Source organism: Schistocerca gregaria, chromosome X, assembly GCF_023897955.1.
Source record: "Schistocerca gregaria isolate iqSchGreg1 chromosome X, iqSchGreg1.2, whole genome shotgun sequence".
Classification (NCBI taxonomy): Eukaryota; Metazoa; Arthropoda; class Insecta; order Orthoptera; family Acrididae; genus Schistocerca; species Schistocerca gregaria.
The window spans coordinates 867,170,345-867,191,796 of NC_064931.1; positions in this window are offsets into that span (position 1 = coordinate 867,170,345).

The window sequence follows — 21,452 nt, forward strand, 5'->3', positions numbered from 1 at the left end:
GGGGTTTCGGGTTCCGCTGAATAGGTCAGGAGTTCACTACACTCAGCTGGCGGCTACACGGGTAGCGGAGGCTGTGTGGAAGGGACTCGGCGGTTTGTTAGGTTATAAGGCCTCAGGGAACCACAGAAAGGGCGTCCATCTAAAAGGGGGCAGGTAAAACACAGTAAGTTAGTTGTAGAAGCGATCGGTATTGTAGTTGTAAATTATCGTAGCTGTGTTGGGAAAGAACAAGAGCTCCAAGCCCTAATAGAAAGCACTGAACCTCAAATAGTTACAGGTACAGAAAGCTGATTAAAGCCAGATATAAGTTCAGCAGAATTTTTTTCTAACGATCCAACTGTGTTCAGAAAGGATAGATTAAATAGAATTGGTGGTGGAGTATTTATTGCTGTCAGAAGTAGTTTGTCTTGTAATGAAATTGAAGTAGATAGTTCCTGCGAAATAGTATGGGTAGAGTTTATACTTGACAATCGGGCTGAAATAATAACTGGGTCGTCTTACCGACTCCCCGACACAGAAGATATAGTTGCTGAAGAGTTCAAAGAAAACTTGAGTGTCATTTCAAAAAAGTACATCGCTTATACAATTATAGTCGGTGGTGACTTCAATCTACCCCCGATATTCTGGAAGAATTATACGTTTAAAGCGGTCTAAAGGCATTAAACGGCATCCTAAATTGTACTGAATGCTTTCTCAGAAAATTATTTTGAACAATTAGGTCATGAGCCCACTCGAAGCGTAAATGTTTGCGAAAGCATACTTGAGCGAGTATTGTGACGAATACAGGGATTTGCGACCGCAGAGCAGTTGCTGCTAGGCTGAATACCGTAACACCTACAACCATCAAAACGAAACGCAAAGTATATATGTTTAAGAAAGCTGATAAAAATTCTCTTAACGCCTTTTGAAGAGACAGTCTTCACTCTTTCCCATCTGATCATGTAAGTGTAGAAAAGTTGTGGAATGTTTTCAAGTAGAAAGTATCGACAGCAGTTGAGAGATATATGCCATATAAATTAATAAGTGATGGTACTGATCCCCCATGGTACACAAAACGGGTCAGATCGTTATTGCATAAGTAACGAGAAAAGCATGCAAAATTTAAAAGAACGCAAAATCCCCAAGATTGGCAAAGTTTTGAAGAAGTTCTAAATATAGCACGTACTTCAATGCGAGATGCATTTAATAATTTCCACAACGAAATTGTGTCTCGAAATCTGACAGAAAACCCAAAGAGAATCTATCCATACATAAAGCACACCAGAGGCAAGACGCAGTCAGTACCTTCACTGCTCGATAACAGCGATGAAGTCACTGATAACAGTGCCACTAACGCAGAATTACACTCCTGGAAATTGAAATAAGAACACCGTGAATTCATTGTCCCAGGAAGGGGAAACTTTATTGACACATTCCTGGGGTCAGATACATCACATGATCACACTGACAGAACCACAGGCACATAGACACAGGCAACAGAGCATGCACAATGTCGGCACTAGTACAGTGTATATCCACCTTTCGCAGCAATGCAGGCTGCTATTCTCCCATGGAGACGATCGTAGAGATTATGGATGTAGTCCTGTGGAACGGCTTGCCATGCCATTTCCACCTGGCGCCTCAGTTGGACCAGCGTTCGTGCTGGACGTGCAGAACGCGTGAGACGACGCTTCATCCAGTCCCAAACATGCTCAATGGGGGACAGATCCGGAGATCTTGCTGGCCAGGGTAGTTGACTTACACCTTCTAGAGCACGTTGGGTGGCACGGGATACATGCGGACGTGCATTGTCCTGTTGGAACAGCAAGTTCCCTTGCCGGTCTAGGAATGGTAGAACGATGGGTTCGATGACGGTTTGGATGTACCGTGCACTATTCAGTGTCCCCTCGACGATCACCAGAGGTGTACGGCCAGTGTAGGAGATCGCTCCCCACACAATGATGCCGGGTGTTGGCCCTGTGTGCCTCGGTCGTATGCAGTCCTGATTGTGGCGCTCACCTGCAGGGCGCCAAACACGCATACGACCATCATTGGCACCAAGGCAGAAGCGACTCTCATCGCTGAAGACGACACGTCTCCATTCGTCCCTCCACTCACGCCTGTCGCGACACCACTGGAGGCGGGCTGCACGATGTTGGGGCGTGAGCGGAAGACGGCGTAACGGTGTGCGGGACCGTAGCCCAGCTTCATGGAGACGGTTGCGAATGGTCCTCGCCGATACCCCAGGAGCAACAGTGTCCCTAATTTGCTGGGAAGTGGCGGTTCTGTCCCCTACGGCACTGCGTAGGATCCTACGGTCTTGGCGTGCATCCGTGCGTCGCTGAGGTCCGGTCCCAGGTCGACGGGCACGTGCACCTTCCGCCGACCACTGGCGACAACATCGATGTACTGTGGAGACCTCACGCCCCACGTGTTGAGCAATTCGGCGGTACGTCCACCCGGCCTCCCGCATGCCCACTATACGCCCTCGCTCAAAGTCCGTCAACTGCACATACGGTTCACGTCCACGCTGTCGCGGCATGCTACCAGTGTTAAAGACTGCGATGGAGCTCCGTATGCCACGGCAAACTGGCTGACACTGACGGCGGCGGTGCACAAATGCTGCGCAGCTAGCGCCATTCGACGGCCAACACCGCGGTTCCTGGTGTGTCCGCTGTGCCGTGCGTGTGATCATTGCTTGTACAGCCCTCTCGCAGTGTCCGGAGCAAGTATGGTGGGTCTGACACACCGGTGTCAATGTGTTTTTTTTTTCCATTTCCAGGAGTGTATTATACGCGTTTGCCGAAACACCTTCACCAAAAAGACGAAGTAAATATTTCTGAATTCCAATCAAGAACAATTGCCAATCGCTTAATAAAGGCAAGGCCTCCTGTCCAGATTGTATACCAGTCAGGTTCCTGTCAGATTATGCTGATGCAGTATATCCATATTTAGCAATTATATACATCCGCTCGCTCAAGGAAAGATCCGTACTTAAAGACTGGAAAACTGCTCAAGTCACACCAATACCCAAAAAGGGAAGTAGGTGTAATGCGTTGAATTACAGACCTGTATCACTATCGTTGATTTGCAGCAGGGTTTTGGAATATATACTGTATTCGAACATTATGAAGTACCTCGAAGAAAACTATTTACTGACTCGTAGTCAGCACGGATTCAGAAAATATTGTTCTTCCGAAACACTCTTTGTACTCATGAAGTAATGAGTGCTATCGACAGGGGATGTCAAACTGATTCCATAATTTTAGATTTCCAGAAGGCTTTCGACACCGTTCCTCAAAAGCGTCTTCTAACCGAACTGCGTGCCTATGGAATATCGCCTCAGTTGTGCGACTGGATTCGGGATTTCCTGTCAGAAAGTTCACAGTTCGTAGTAATAGACGGAAAGTCATCGAGTAAAACATAAATAATCTTCTGCGTTCCACAAGGAAGTGTTATAGGCCCTCTATTGTTCTCGATTAATATTAACGACATAGGAGACAATCTGAGTGCCCGTCTTAGATTGTTTGCAGATGACGCTATCATTTACCATCCTTAAAAGTCATCAGATGACCAAAACGAATTGCAAAATGATTTAGATAAGATATCTGTATGGTGCGAAAAGTGGCAGTTGATCCTGAATAAAGAAAAGTGTGAAGTTATTAACATGAGTACTAAATTTCGACTAAGCGATAACTCACACAAATGTGAAGGCTGTAAATTCAACTAAATAGTTATAGATATTAATTACAAATACCCTAAATTGGAACGATCACTTTTGTGGGTTCAGCAGGTCTACTAAAGAGACTGTTTATACCACGCTTGTCCGCCCTATTCTGGAGTATTGCTGTGCGGTTTGGGATCCACGTCACATGGGACTGACGGATGACATCGAAAAAGTACAGAGAAGGGCAGCTCGTTTGGTATTATTGTGAAATAGGGGAGATAGTGCCACAGACATGATACGTGACTTGGAGTGGCAATAATTAAAACAAAGGCGTTTTTCGTTGCGACGGGATCTTCTCATGTAATTTCAATCACCAGTTTTCTCCTGCGACTGTGAAAACATTCCGTCGGAACCCACCTACATGGGGAGAAATGATCATCACGAGAAAATAACAGAAAACAGGGCTCGCACAGAAAAATTTTGGTGCTCGTTTTTCCCCGCATGCCGCTCGAGAATGGAACGGTAGAGAGACAGCTTGAAGGTGGTTCATTGAACCCTCTTTATTGTGAATAGCAGAGTAATCACGTAGGTGTAGGTGTCAAGGAGAGAACTTTGGAGACCGATGTGGAGAGGTGGAGGCCACTGGCTTTCGCGGGACGACGTAGCAGTTATCATGCGGCACTTGGCTGCGCTGGCTGTACTACAATTTGAGCACACGCCACCTTTCTGCTGCTGACGAGGTGCAGCCCTGCCGATCTACCTGAGTCGCAGCCCTTTAAAGACAACCCTTTATTACTGCCTAAGAAAAGTGTTATTGTCAATGATGTTTTCTTGGAGCCTCTAGTGTAACTAGGGTCTTACTACAACATGCCTCCTCTCTCTCTCCTGACGACTGTGGGAATGAGTGACGAGGCTCCTATAGAAGTTTATTTTGTAAACCTTCATCACCAGTTTTGTAAAGGTCTCGTCGCGACTGCTGTGGAGGCCGAGTTGCCACTACCGTTACTGTAGGCCGAGATTGTGAGTTTGTGATACGGTTTCCGGTGCGGTACACCGGTGAGACTATTTCTCCCTGCCACTGTTAAACAGCTATGCCCAAGGGCCAGGTAACAGGGTTGGAGAACGAAGGTCCTACAACACTTCAACAAATTAGTAACGAAGTCATATAAATGAGTTAAAAAGGTTTACTGATCATTGTGCCTGGTTGAATAAAGAAGTCTGCAACCCTACTTGTAATACAACAGAAGAAAAGTCCACAGTGGCTAAGTGAAAATACTCGTAGGTAAACTTCACAGAACACAGCAAATACAACTAACAACAACTGTCTGTTCACTTCTAAGATTTCACTAAACGGCGTTCCCTGCCTGTCTGAGTCAGCCCTGGACGATGATCTATAGGCAAGTGGTCGAGAGCTGCTCTTCTGTCTTCCGAGTAGGCTTCTGTCCGTCGTCCGGTCATTGGCGGATTGTACTCGGCCGGCAGTTGGCCCAGGCGGCGGCGATATCTTCATCCTCAGCGCCGCCTGTGGCTCTGGTGGAACTCGCTCAAGTGGCGAGTCTCTGCGGCTCTGGCACCAAATGGTTCAAATGTCTCTGAGCACTATGGGACTTAAACATCTGAGGTCATCAGTCCCCTAGACTTAGAACTACTTAAACCTAACTGACCTGAGGACATCACACACATCCGTGCCCGGGGGCAGGATTCGAACCTGCGACCGAAGCAGCAGCGCAGTTCCGGACTGAAGCGCCTAGAAACGCTCGGCTACAGCGGCCGGCCACTGGCACCAGCTCGTATCTTTGCGCCTGTGGTGCTTTTGCCCTGGCTGTATCTTGTTCGGACGACTCAGCACTTTACCCTAAAGGTTTAACTTAAACTGTAAGGAGGATTTGAAATGACGAACAGAGTGATGGAATGACAAGCATACAGCGAGAGCTATGTTTCTGAATCGTGTTTATTATCCTGAAGAAAGTATCGGTTAAGGTACTACTACGGTATCACCCCTTCGCATATTGTTAACCAATTCAAGCAGAGTTATCTCGAGTAGACTTTCTTTAACGAATGAGATACGATACTGCTAATTACTGGAGGACATTGCTGGACGCGTTTACGGACTCACCATTAGATTAGATTAGATTACATTAGTACTTACTCCATAGATCATGAATACGATACTTCGTAATGATGTGGAACGTGTCGGGTTAATAAAAGGTGTCTATACAAGATATTACATTAGACAAAATATTACATGACACTCAATATTTATTTTTGTTTTTTTTTTGGTGGAGGTTGGGAAATTAGCCACTTACTATATCCATAATCTACCAATCAATGCAATATCCATAATCTACAGTCAACGGCACATCTACCCGAGTTGCAGCTTAAGGGTAAAACCAATGTGTGCTGCACTATGAAAGAGGTTTTGGCACTCAAATTTCGTAAAAAAAAAGACATTTGTTGAAAAATACGTTCACCACAAGACGAGAACGTCGTTCAGTTTACATGAAACAGCTTAAAACGACATTTTCCTGAAAGGACGGCTTGCCTTTGCTTTTCGCGTGCAGTGATGGGAATGGAAATTCCAAGCTAATGAAATTTGAACGATTAAAGGAATGTTACAGGGAGCTCTTTACTGGCGGCAAATGAGAGAACGGCGGAATTCGACACTCGCTGGTTATTCGGATACCAGTGAGTGGTGCTCTAGCTCATTACCAGTAATTTAAGGCGTTTGTATGTGGTCGTACTGTGGGAATTATGTAGCCAGATCGTTAGGTCGAAAGGGCCACTGCAAAGGTCGATGGCTATGATGAGGCCGGCGGCTACGATTATCGGTGAACGCTTTGACGAGGGATTCACACGAAACGGACTGAAGATGGGAGCAGTAAATGATTACCAGCTATCTACTACATGAAATAAATCAACAGAATGTAATACTCTTCTGGTGTCAACTCCTATACTAATAAAACAATATCTTACTTACTACTGCTGTCTTACAACCTCTAACGGTTACAACGCTACCTTGTGGAAATAGTTTTATGTTGTACCACAAGATTTCAAATTATTCTAATGTTGTGCTGTAAAACGCCTTCTCTTGTATAATTACGAATTTCTTTTTTACACGCACATCAAAAAAATGTGCACCGCCCCGGTACCCAGAACTCCTGAAGATAGACGTTGACTGTGGATATTGTATCACAGACACAGTCCCTTTGACTATTCAGAGATGACACTAAACCCTTCCATAGATATAAAAAACCATGCACGAGCAGCGCCTATTAGACGGAGGGGGTCCGACAGCCGATCAGTTCCAGTCATTCTACCAGGAAATTGGTACATGGCTCGTGTTGTCTGTATATCAACCATGCCTAGACGTTGAATATCGCGATTCCACCACGTCCGCATTGTTATTTGGTGCCAGGAAGATCTCTTAACAAGGGAAGTGTCCAGGGGTCTCGGAGTGAACCAAAACGATGTTGTCCGGACATGAAGGAGATACAGAGAGGCAGGAACTGTCGATCACATATCTCGCTCAGGCCGTGCAAGGGCTACTACTGCAGCGGATGTCCGCTACCTACGGATTCTGACAGCAACAATACCATGTTGAATAATGCTTTTCGTGCAGCCACAGGACGTCGTGTTACGACTCAAACTGTACAGCACGATGCGTAACTTCACTCCCGACGCCCATAGCGAGGTCCATCTTTGCAACCTCGATACCATGCAGCGCGGTGCAGATGGGCTCAACAACATGCCGAATGGACCGCTCAGTTTGGCATCACGTTCTCTTCACCGATGAATGTCGCATATGCCTTCAACCAAACGTGTTTGGAGGCAAACCGGTCAGGCTGAACGCGTTAGACACACTGCCTAGTGAGTGCAGCAAGGTGGAGGTTCAAAAAAAAAAAAAAAAAAAAAAAAAAAGGTTCAAATGGCTCTGAGCACTATGGGACTTAACATCTGAGGTCATCAGTCCTCTAGAACTTAGAACTACTTAAACCTAAGGTCATCACACATATCCATGCCCGAGGCAGGATTCGAACCTGCGACTGAAGCGCCTAGATGCGCTCGGCCACACCGGCCGCCGGTGGAGGTTCCCTTCTCTTTGGGGTGGCATTATGTGGGACCGACGTACGCCGCTGGTGGTCGTGAAAGGCGCCGTAACGACTGTACGATACGTGAATGCCATCCTCCGACCGTTAGTACAACCATATCGGCAGCATACTGGCGAGGCATTCGCCTTCATGGACGACAATTCGCGCCCTCATCGTGCACATCTTGTGAATGACTTCCTTCAGGATAACGACTAGAGTGGCCACCATGTTCAACAGACATGAACTCTATCGATCATACCTGGGATAGATTGAAAAGGGCTATTTATGGACGACGTGACGCACGAACCACTCCGAGTCATCTACGCTGAATAGCCTTTGAGGGGTGGGACAATCTGGACCAACGGTGCGTTGATGAACGTGTGGATAGTATGCCACAAGGAATACAGGCATGCACCAATGCAAGAGGACGTGCTACTTGATATTAGAGGTACCGGCGTGTACAGGAATCTGGACCACCACCTCTGAAGGTCTCGTTGTGTGGTGGTACAACATGCAATGTGTGGTTTTCATGAGCAGCGAGAAGGGTGGAAATGATGTTTATGTCTACTGCAGTTTTCTGCACATGTTCCGCAACCCTCGGAACCGAGGTGATGCAAAGCGTTTTTGATGTGTGTGTGTATTTTCTCTTTAATGTCTTTAATGGTACAGGTCTAATGATAACTGAAGTAAGTAGAAACTGGTAATATTGCGAAACTGTGAAACGATGATGAATAAGAAAGTCAGTACAACGATGACTGACACTACAAACAGTAAGTGTTCAGCTGCGAAAAACGGTTATTTATCGTCGTCTTTAACAATTTATTTTATGAATTATGTTGATTATCGCATGCATCGTGTTTTAAAGAAGTATATCGATATGTAATTAGTTGATTTAGTACCTGCGAAAATTAAGTACAAAGTATACAATATGCTCGTACACGTTACGCATGACACAATTAACATGAGTAGTGACACAAGCAACAGACATGGAGGAGGTCTAACAAACAACTTGTGCACCGACTACTCCTGTTACAAACACATGTGACCGTTTGCAACTTGTTTCTACCTCTGCACCAATTATATCTTTAAAAATAGCGCTTGTTCACTGCACACAACGGAAATTCGTCACAATGAGGCGAGGATACTAGAAATGCAGCTGGTTATATACATTATTTAAGTGTCGCCTAACCGTAGGTAAGTTGTAGGACAAGTAGCGCAACAAGCGCTGTATCGTTTCGGAGATACAGACGCGAGCGATTGTGCTCGGACTTACCCAGTTCACTGCTAGTAGTGCCATGTCACCATAACGCATCTGTGCGTAGCGCACTAGTATTGCACCATAATGAAGAATAAAATTAAATGTTAAAGTTAATTTTTCAAACTTTGTCAACATATACTTTCATGTAATAATGTTTTAAATGTAAAGTCTGAGATTGATTAGGTCAATACTTTACCTAAATACATCGAATTAAGAAAAAAATAAGTGGCGCTAAATAATAAAGATAGAAACCCAAAAATTTTTCATAATGTGCAGATGTATGTCAACATTAACTGGTACGTGTTTAAATGTGATTAAACAAAAATTGTGGTCACAATCCACGTTTTTAAGAAAAATTGAAGGCGCTAAATACTAGACTTATAAATGTGAAAATTTGTATGATGCTTCAGTTTAACCAAAAAATATCAACTACGTGTTCCCATAAGATACCTCTAATAATTTTCGAGTAATTTAATGAAAACTAAATTTGGAACTAAGACGTCCTTGTTTGTAGTAGATTAAGTATCTGTTATATAAATGCTATAAAGTTTTGGTTACAGCACATTACACAACTTATTAAATAATAGAGCTGTAACAAGTTTTAGGACAGTGATGTTAATAAAAACCAATACAATGTCTCTTAAAGTCATAGTTCAGAGGTAATGAGATACTGTCAGTTCCGTTCTAAAAATTCTAGAAGGCAAAGTTTTAATGCAAGCGAGCTAAAACTTTTCTGTGATTTAAACCAACTGAACTACATGCACAAAAAATTATGAAGATTCTAAATTGATTGATAACTTTGTTATTATATATAGTGTGCACGAGAAAGCGGCGGTTTAGAGACCGCTGCCGTTTGCATAGGGCGGTGTTCGCTTGGCCGTCCGCTGCGCCACGTACAATATAATTACAGTCCGTGAGGCAAGACTAGGCTTCACTTCGCACTAAGCCGTTGTACGATCCGCGTCAGTAAAAACGCCGGAGTGGGCGCTGCCTCGGATGACGTCAGTGACAGGCTGTGACAAAATGTTTATTTTCACTAATAATGGACAGTAAATTAGCGAGGACTGTACACCGTCCTGGATCGCTCAGATTTCATGAAAGTAACTGTTCGTGTGCCGTGGTCTCGCGGTTCTAGGCGCGCAGTCTGGAACCGTGCGACTGCTACGGTCGCAGGTTCGAATCCTGCCTCGGGCATGGATGTGTGTGATGTCCTTAGGTTAGTTAGGTTTAAGTAGTTCTAAGTTCTAGGGGACTGATAACCACAGCAGTTGAGTCTCATAGTGCTCAGAGCCATTTTTTTTTGTTCGTGTGCCGCCCGTGATATTTACAAATCCGCGTGGCAAGTGGTGACAATTTTTTTCCAGTTTTGGGGCGAACATTTATTTTGGTTATCAGTAGTCCGGGCGAAAGACAATTTAGTAGGAACTTACCGTAGAGGTCGCCTCTGAACTGCTCATAGTGCTGTTTCGGATAGAGAGATTTACGTCAGTATGAACATAATAATTATTACCTGTTGTGCGTGTGAAACTTTACGAAATATATGTATCAATTAGAACGCTAAATCTTGATTTATAGTCATAGTCATGATCCCCGCTAAGCAAATACAGAATAGAAATATTTCTTTCAGTGTGCTGGACAAGAATGTGTACGTGCACACTAGAAACTATGGTCGGTATGTTCTCCATTGCTTTCTGGCTGACCACAAAATTAGTTGCCAGGCTCTAGTAAAAGACGGCGAACAATAATATTACTAATATTTACAACAATCTCCAATTACCTCCAATTCTAGTCACACCTACCCGCCGCCCGATAGACATTAGGAATCTTTAAATGTAAGTCAGATCAAGAATACAAAACTTTTGTTTAATCTTATGAAGTGAACAATTAACAGAGCACAATATTGACTAATGTTCTGAAAATTATAGCAAACTAAAATAAATAACTCTAAACTCTGTGGAACTTGCGTTTAATTAGAAAGAAAAATCAGTAAGATTTCCACATTAGAGCAGATAAAAAAAGCAAGGTAAATGAAACAAACACGTACGATATACGACTAAGCATCTAAAATTCTCACAGAAATGAGTGAAATCCTCCCCAATCTAAGTTCTGTCCTGAACTCTCACAGTTCCTAATTTCATCTTATTGCTGCCAGTCTAATGGACGAATATCTTTCTTTTCCTCTTTAAAAACGAGAATGAGCAGAAAATTCCCATTCAAACCTTCCAGAAAGCATAATTACAATTCATGAAGCAGACAAAAAGGAATACAAACGTCTCAAAACTGAGATCGACAGGAGGTGTAAAATGGTTAAGCAGGGATGGCTAGAGGACAAATGTAAGGATGTAGAGGCTTATCTCACTAGGGGTAAGGTAGATACAGGAAAATTAAAGAGACCTATGGAGAAAAGAGAACCACTTGTATGAACATCAAGAGCTCAGATGGAAACCCAGTTTTAAGCAAAGAAGGGACAGCAGAACGGTGGAAGGAGTATATAGAGGGTTTATACAAAGGCGATGTACTTGAGGACAATATTATGGAAATGGAAGAGAATGTAGATGAAGATGAAATGGGAGATACGGTACTGCGTGAAGAGTTTGACAGAGCACTGAAAGACCTGAGTCGAAACAAGGCCCACGGAGTAGACAACATTCCATTGGAACTACTGACGGTCTTGGGAGAGTCAGTCCTGACAAAACTCTACCATCTGGTGAGCAAGATGTATGAAACAGGCGAAATACCGTCAGACTTCAAGAAGAATATAATAATTCCAATCCCAAAGAAAGCAGGAGTTGACAGATGTGAAAATTACCGAAGAATCAGTTTAATAAGGCACAGCTGCAAAATACTGACACGAATTCTTTGCAGACGAATGGAAAAACTAGTAGAAGCCGACTTCGGGGAAGATCAGTTTGCATTCCGTAGAAATACTGGAACACGTGAGGCAATACTGACCTTACGACTTACCTTAGAAGAAAGATTAAGGAAAGGCAAACCTACGTTTCTAGCATTTGTAGACTTAGAGAAAGCTTTTGAAAATGTCGACTGGAATACTCTCTTTCAAATTCTAAAGGTGGCGCGGTAAAATACAGGGAGCGAGAGGCTATTTACAATTTGTACAGAAACCAGATCGCAGTTATAACAGTCGAAGGACATGAAAGGGAAGCAATAGTTGGGAAAGGAGTGAGACAGGGTTGTAGCCTCTCCCCGCTGTTATTCAATCTGAATATTGAGCAAGCAGTAAAGGAAACAAAAGAAAAATTTGGAGTAGGTATTAAAATCCATGGAGAAGAAATAAAAACTTTGAGGTTCGCCGATGACATTGTAATTCTATCAGAGACAGCAAAGAACTTGGAAGAGCAGTTGAATGGAATGGACAGTGTCTTGAAAGGAGGATATAAGATGAACATCAACAAAAGCAAAACGAGGATAATGGAATGTAGTGACGCTAAGGGAATTAGATTAGGAAATGAGACACTTAAAGTAGTAAAGGAGTTTTGCTATTTGGGGAGCAAAATAACTGATGACGGCCGAAGTAGAGAGGATATAAAATGTAGACTGACAATGGCAAGAAAAGCGTTTCTGAAGAAGAGAAATTTGTTAACATCGAGTATAGACTTAAGTGCCAGTAGGTCATTTCTGAAAGTATTAGTATGGAGTGTAGCCATGTATGGAAGTGAAACATGGACGATAAATAGTTTGGACAAGAAGAGAAGAGAAGCTTTCGAAATGTCGTGCTACAGAAGAATGCTGAAGATTAGATGGGTAGATCACATAACTAATGAGGAGGTATTGAACAGAATTGGGGAGAAGAGGAGTTTGTGGCACAACTTGACAAGAAGAAGGGATCGGTTGGTAGGATATGTCCTGAGGCATCAAGGGATCACCAATTTAGTATTGGAGGGCAGCGTGGAGGGTAAAAATCTTAGAAGGAGACCAAGAGATGAATACACTAAGCACATTCAGAAGGACGTAGGTTGCAGTGGGTACTGGGAGATGAAGAAGCTTGCACAGGATAGAGTAGCATGGAGAGCTGCATCAAACCAGTCTCAGGACTGAAGACCACAACAACAACAAGGTTGGTATAGGTTTTGAACAGCCATTCGTCAGCATTATCCACACCACGTCTGGTGGCGGGGGCGTACTTTATATTGGGCAGTCAGTACTTTTGGAGGGAAGCAATTAATTTTCTTACGGCAGGTAACCACCCGTAGGCAGCCCTTCTTAGATAAGTGGTCAGTAAAAAAAGATTCACTCTCAAGTACTATTAGGGAGAAGCTGTGGTGGGTGACTGGTGGCACAAGTCTGTGCCAGGCGAATTAGTGCCATGAACTGTACACACAACAAGCTCTTCGAGGAATGGGACCATTTCGCGAAAACTATCTGCTACTCACGAGGTGCTCGTTTCCTACTTTGGGACACCGTGAAAAGCCTTCTGCCCACCACTCATGACTACCGAGCCCTCCTGATCCACTACCTTCTGTCGAGAAATGGAATGCTAGTGACTCCAAGCAAAATGTACCGGTCTCATGCACCTAATTATCAGGTGCATGAAGCATATATGTGAATGTAGACTTTCTGGCGTTTACAGTGGATAAAAAGCTCTCAGGTTTCCGGCCGGGTGACAGTATTATAAAACCGTGGCGTTTCGACGACTGACAGAAGATGATGACTATGTCACTCATCGAAACGTCGCAGTTTTATAGTATTGCCAACCGGCTGGAAACTAGAGATGGGGGATCCGCTCCTGAACTGATTCATAAAGTTGAATCTTTCAAAGGAGTGAACAATCAGTGATTCAGAAAAGAAGAACTGTAGCTCCAAACTTTTCCCACAGCAGAGAGAGAGAGAGAGAGAGAGAGAGAGAGCGAGAGAGTCAGAGCAGATCAGCGGGGCCTCTGCTGGTCAGAGCACATTGGACGCCACACAACACAGCCAGCGCCGGCCTCTGCCCTGCTTCTGCCTTGGCTGCCTGCATTGTGCAGTGCTCCACTGGATTTTGTGTTTCACAAATGCCGTGCTGTCTCTGTGCCTCCTCTGCCGCGTGCAGTGTCTGGCGCACCTTAACTTAGCATCGCACTCCGTCGGCGATCGTTTCAGTCGCACGTCCTGCCCTCTGGGCAGTTAATGCGAGCAACAGGACAGAGAGCCTCCTAGCGGAGAACATAAGAGCTATTTGCAACAGCCTGCTCTCAAGAGACGGACGATTTGTCTCGGAGCGGGTGTCTGGTGGCCGTTCACCGCTCCCCCCACCCTGGGAACTCGCACGCTGAACGCTCACCCCATCGTTCTCTACTCTAGCCAGAGCGTTGAGCAAAGCATCTCAGGTGTCACTCTGGTCTATGCGGTCGTAGCTCATGCAGTAAAACAGCTCACGGCTCGACCTGCTTCACTCAGGGCCTCTGCATCGGAGTTCGTCTCTACTGGATATTGTTCTTCGTAGCAATACCGGTAAGTATATTACATAATTATGTTATGTATACATCATTTGTTTTTATTTTATTTTTATCTGTTTAAACTGATCAGATTAGGTTTCTGACGACTCCTCTTACTATAGGATTTTTTATTATAGACACTCGAATTTACACTTTAATTACGAGCGAACCGATAAATATATCGCAAAATGTGATACACCAATATTTTCCTTGTTATTCTGCGTAAGGCTATATCCAGCACTTTGGTCTTACAGTCAAATTTATATATTTTTTTCTTATTGTAGTACGGATTTTGCGATTATAGGCATCTTCGGAAGGAATCGTTCATTTTAAAAATATATGACTTGCAATGTATTTGTACGAGGTTAATGAAATTTTAATACATTATAGCCAAATATATTGTTAATGTAAATCTCAAGTTACAACATTTTCTGATCACGATAGTGTAAAATAAATCAATAATCAAAAACTTTGTCATATCGTGGAAATATCAATAAACAATACAAAATTCTTACTCATTATCTGTGTTACTTCAAAGAGGATCAAATAAGATCAAAACACAGGTATATTACTGGAATAAACCAAGTTGAAAGGTCAATGTGCCTTCCATTTATTTTCTATTGTGAATGAGTGGTGAGTCATGAAAAAGAGCTAGTTCATTTCAGGGAGTGAACAGTTCTGATCCGATCTCTGAAAAGAACAGTTTTGCCCATCTCTACTGGAAACCCGACAGCTTTTCGTCAACAGAATGAGGCATGTTGTTCCATTATTCTGTTCAGATGATGTTGCTGAATAAATTTTTAAGGAAACCAAGCAGGTAAGGTCATTGGTCACCTATTCATCCCCCAGAACAGGATCGGCGTACCCAGTCGGTATGTATACAGAGTAAATTCTGTGTGTAGGTGTGAGAAATTGTTCGAAATGTTTGCGTAGCGTGTATCCGTGGTGGAACATGGGAAACAGTCCAGTATTCTCCTAGTAGGACATGGGACTGCATGTAAACCACACCTAGGCTGGTCGGAACAATGATCGTCGGGTCTATGCGATATAGGAATCGGTCATATTAATACGCGCGGCTACAGGGCGGGTTCTGCTCAGGTTGCCCCGAGTGTCAACAAACCACTTCCGAGGTTCAGGAAGACTGGACGGTTGCGGACCGAATCCGATCGGCGGATTAACTAATAAGGCTGGTGTATTAGTCAGCCTGGGTGCTGTTTTCAGGCGGTTTTCACATCCAACTAGTTGAGTATTCGGCTATTTCCCACGTCCCATCTCATTTGCAGTATCATATGAGACAACACTTGACGCTAACACATTAAATTCAGTGTTTCCATCCCAGTGAGATACCACTAACATTGCTAAATCCAACTTCATGTACATATGGGACATAGGTCAGCGAAAAAAAAGAAGAAGAGGCACGAGGAGGAGGGGAACAAGGAGAGTTATTGTACCATTAGAAAACCCATGTTCATTTTACAAATTCTTTTCGACTTATCTACACGGCTTTGGTTCTAATCATACAACAGAATGATACCATTTGCTTATGCGAATACTTTAAAGCAGCGACTAGCGGACACATTCAAAAGTCTATTCACAGGATATTGATCAGTCTGTGTGCAGTACGGCTTGGTGAGCAGCCCATCCATAGCCTTTCCCCATCATTATAACGACAGATCATGATGATTAGGTTAGAGGTAATACCATGTACATGGCTCAAACGTTTGGACTGCACATTGTAATTCATCCTGTTCCGTCCTTTCCTTCATTGTTAAGACATAATTGAAATATCTTCTCCGAGATTTTATCAGAGTCACTTTTAGTAACGCAAATGTTGTAGTAAACTGGTACGTGGGTCATTTCATGTACTCAGCACTCGTCAAGCTCATTTAAGCTAAAGAAGACTACCTCTCCTAAAAAATCTCAGCAGGATCCTGGAATAATCCATTTTGAATATCAAGTTTATGTCGTACTTACTGAATGTTGCCAGTGTGATCTGGTGTAAAAGTAGAAATTCATGGATGCATTCAGTAAAAGGAAGTAAAAACTTTTGTAATATGATTTTACGACTGAAATTTTAGACGTGAAAAAGGAACAGAAAAACGTTATTTTATTGGAAAGGGGCTAAGAATAACAGAGCCGCGTTAAGTGCGTACCAATGTAAAGATAATCTGAAACATAATTTTGAGTTATTTTTGTTTTCAAGAAGTAAAATTCGATTCTATGTGGTTTTCAGACAGTCACCGTAACTATGAGACCTCTCCCTGATGCTGAACATGGGCCCTGCACAATGCTTAAACTTCTTACTCGTTTCCATGGACAATGAATGTTAAACTGTTACAAATTTCACTGCTGAATATTTCTGATCATAGTTTATAAGTCATGCTGATTTCGTTGCAGATTTTCCTTCTAAAGGCAAGAACATGAACTTCATTGCATCCCTAGATGACATCGTCCAGTTATAAGAGTACCATTTTCAGTCAAAGATGTCATACCAGTCAAAATGTCATGCCAGTTATACAAGTTCAAAACGCAAACTGAACACAGCTATTTACTAGTGAGAAAGCACTGCCAATATCTTTCGCATTACAGTTTTTTTTTTTATTCTACTCTCGACAGGGGATTAAATGGTATTAGAAAATGACCCTTTATTTTGTTCGGATTTTTATGTCATTTTTGGTCTTCACCCAATATGCGTGGATCAGTATACACGAACTGCTCGATTTCGTATTGTGCAGTGTGACCCTTTTCTTAATCATTCATTCATCCATTCACTATGACACATGTGTTTTTGAGAGACGCTGTCAACTCATTCGATTTTTGTTGAAAAAAGGCCTAGTCATTAATAAGATTTTTATGAAATGTTTTTGATTCCACCTCTGAAATGTTTCCCACAGCCTAGTATTACCAGAGAAAATGCACACATTTTGAAACATTCCTTCTCGTCCGTCACGGGCACGAAGACTTACGCACCGTGAAGCCACAACTCTCACACACTTTGCAATAGGCAGTGTGCGAGACAAAGTACATGTCCGCAGAGTTTTATTGGTGGACCCAGTTTAATCTCTGCACTACTGCAAATGTACAATCAGTATAAACAGTGGTTGCCACCCTCGCTATGACCCGTGAGCAGGGTTAAAATTCTTACTATCCTGTACAACTATCCAATTCCCTGTTGCAATCCAACTGCTTTCAAAAGACTCTCAGGTCCGACCACTGGACTGGAAAACAAGCACCGCGAATAGTCACTACATTTTCAAGCAGGTTGTAACATATGTCTAGTTCATCATCAAGTGTGTGAATTAGTTTTATTTAATTGCAACTGGTTCCCGTGTTACAATCTACCACCTTCAGGCTCTTCTGTGAAATACTGTGATCACTCTTATTATAGGTATCGTCACCATATCTGTAATAAACTGAGCAGAAATCACCGGAGTCTGCGAAACGTGTAGTTTACGGTGCGTCTGGTTGCAACAGATCGACTGCTGATATGTGGCAAGCAGACGATTAAGTTCCTCGGACGCTAGTGGTTTCAGCTCCTTTCATTACAGATATGATGATGATGCCTATAGAAATCGTGATCACCCTGTGTTGCAGAGGGGCGTGAAGATGTTGGATTGTAATAAAAAAAGATTGCAATTAAATTAAACTAATACACACAGGGCATGGTGTTATTGTTGCTGTACATAAATTAAAACAGCTGCTACCCCATTATCCATCAAAAAGTGCGTGCACAGAAATTGGTTTTTAGCACGACCTCCATAAACAAAATAGGGTAACAGTCGAAAGTTAAAAAGGAGAAGGATACAAAAACACCACAAGATTGCACTTAAACAAATAGAATTTATCGCCTTCAGGAAGACCTCATTGTTATAAAACACTACCTCCACCTATCTGCTGTCTCCAGTGCTGATATGAGACTGTCCACCTGGCAAGTATTCGCTCATTGCACCGGTTCTCAACATATTCGAAAAACCAGCAGCGCCCTTCACACCCAAGCACAGGAAACGCACTTGCCAACTTTTTCAGTTTTCCGTAGCAGAAGAGAAACACTAATGACTCACTTCTGACTGGATAATGCAAAACTTTTAAAACGGCAGCTCCAACCCACAACTCCTGATCTGCTTTGCGAGGGCTGGGCTTCGAGGCTACTGGCTGGCTACTCGTTCCCTCGAGAGTGTTTTTAACACTAAGGATTCTCGACCAGTCAGCCTCCAGAGAAAAATTTAGAAAATTCGATTGGTCGTTTTCTGCTACAGTTCTTATTATTCTCTGTAAGGTTCTGCAGCGTACCTAAAGTTTCAGAAGTTTCTTTCGCAAAGGATTTTAGAAACCACCGAATAGTTGGTGAAAGTTACTCATCTCTGAAAACAACGTTACGTACAGTGTAGTCTTATGTGGAAGTGAAACGTGGACGATAGGCAGTTCAGACAAGAAGAGAATCTAAACATTTGAAATGTGATGCAACAGAAGAGTGTGGAAGCTTATATAGGTAGATTATGTAACTGATGGTGAGGCACTAAACAGAAGAGAGGGAGAACAAATTTGTGGCACAAATTAACTAAAAGAAAGGATTTGTGGGTAGGACACTTTCTGAGACATCAAGCGATCACCAATTTAATATCTGGTGGAAAATGTTGGTGATAAAAGTTGCAGAGGGAGACCAAGAGATAAATTCAGTGAGCAGATTCACAAGGATGTAGGTTGCAGTAGCTATTTGAAGATGAAGAGGCTTGCACAGGGCAGAGTAGCATGGGCAATGTTTAATTCAAGTTTTATTCTAAAATTGTTGGTTTGTAACAAATAAACAAATAATGCTGATTATCATACAACGTTTGAAACGCAATTTCCTAAAAACAAAGAATAAATTAAAAAAAAAAGAAAGTGAAAAACATGTCAAACATCACTTCAGTACTTCATGGAGTTTATACGAGAACATGTTTGTGTTATTCATAGACAGCATTCGCATTTATCAATAATAACAGGACACTCTTGCCTTCGTGTTGCTGTGTAGGTTAGGCGGCCATAAATACAGTGTATCATCACTCAATTTCTCGTAATGAATATGGAAGAAGGACTTGTTCGCATATCCACCTAGAAATGCATTTAATAAATTAGGCTGTGGCTCTTGCTAAAATCTCCGTCTTTTCTTTTTAGCACTCAATAAACGTTTCTCCGTATATATAATTCAAAAATGCAAGCAAGTAGCGTCTAATTAATATGGCTCGTTCGCAGCATTAGACGCGGCACGCAGAATATTCTCTCGCCTCTGAATGGTCCATCATAAATTTTACATTCATACATCTAAAATATTAATTTAAGCTGTGTCAACCCACATCTTGTGTCTCAGTTCTACGTCACGTCGTATCAGATAAGAAGTGCTAGGTGCGAGGCCGTGCCACTGATGAACGCCGCCCGCTCTGAATGTAAGGGTGTTTATTCATGAGATGTGAGTACACGGTAACTGGATTGTAAAATATAAAATACGTCATTAAAGTGACGACATCTGCCAATTTGAATCGTGAAAGAATGCTGGTGTGCACAATTCAGCACACATTAAACTGGTAACAAGATAATTCAAATGCAACATTAATGCCACGAAATATTAATTAAAGAATTCAACTCATTTCGCGCACTAAACGATGTGTAAGTAGGCTGTTTAAGTTTTTTTTTATTGGTAACACCGCCGCCAAGTAGCGCTCTGTATAAAAATCACTGGCTGTGCCGTGTGCAGTCTGTGGCTGGTTTGCATTGTTGTCTGCCATTGTAGTGTCGGGCAGCGGCAGCTGGATGCTAACAGCACGTAGCGTTGGGCAGTTGGAGGTGAGCCGCCAGCAGTGGTGGACGTGGGGAGAGAGATGGCGGAGTTTTGAAATTTGTAAGAATTGGTGTCATGAACTGCTATATATATTATGACTAGTGAGGTAAATACATTGTTTGTTCTCTATTAAAATCTTTCATTTGCTAACTATGCCTATCAGTAGTTAGTGCCTTCAGTAGTTTGAATCTTTTATTTAGCTGGCAGTAGTGGCGCTCGCTGTATTGCAGTAGCTTGAGCAACGAAGATTTTTGTGAGGTAAGTGATTTGTGAAACGTATAGATTTATGATAGTCAGGGCCATTCTTTCGTAGGGATTTTTGGAAGTCAGATTGCGTTGCGCTAAAGATATTGTGTGTCAGTTTAAGCACATTCGTGTATAATTGTTCAAAGAGGACGTTTCACATAGACCAGTCGTGTACAATTTTTCTAAGAGGGCGTTTCATATGTCGACCCTTAGCCGAGGATACCTCACTGGAATCTTCTGATTTTTTCCTTGTAGTTTGTGTAATTAGTGTAGCTTTTGTTTATTGCTAGCGCGTAATCATAGAGAGAATTTCCTTTGTAGTTGCAGTCTTTCATTGTTGTACAGTAAAATAGTTGTGGCATGCATGTAGTTTTGCACGAAGTATTTCGCAGCTGCGCTTGCAATTAACTAGATATTATTTTCAGTGCTATGTTAATGTGTTCTCTTATTTTTGTTCTTCAAATAGTGTTTGTCTGTGTTGTCGTGTGAAAAATTGTGACAATAATGGCGTGTGAAAAACGTAATACTAGGCTACAAAGTAAACTGAGAAATGACAGTGAAGACGAAAGCAGTGTGTTAGCGCCACCATGTAATGAATTAACTAATGTTCAAAGTACTAATTTGGTAATTGTGTGTAGGGAAATGGAGCGGGTTGCAAATAATGGTGTAGGCAGTGAAACAATTAGTGAACAGGGAAGCGTTACCGATCGATCGGTCGGCAACAGCTCGCCTCAGGTTTCCGAAATGACAGGACACAATCTTGCAAATACTGTAGATTCAGATTTTGCGTCCTCACCGTTTTCTCAAATAAATCAAGACACATTTTCTGCTTTTCAAAATGCGAATATTGCCGGTTCAAATGCACTGCCGAAAAGCACTGAGGAACATGTTTCAGACACCAGTGCACTGTTATTACAGTTAATGCAACAAATGGGACAAAGGCTACAAAAGTTAGACACAACGCTTG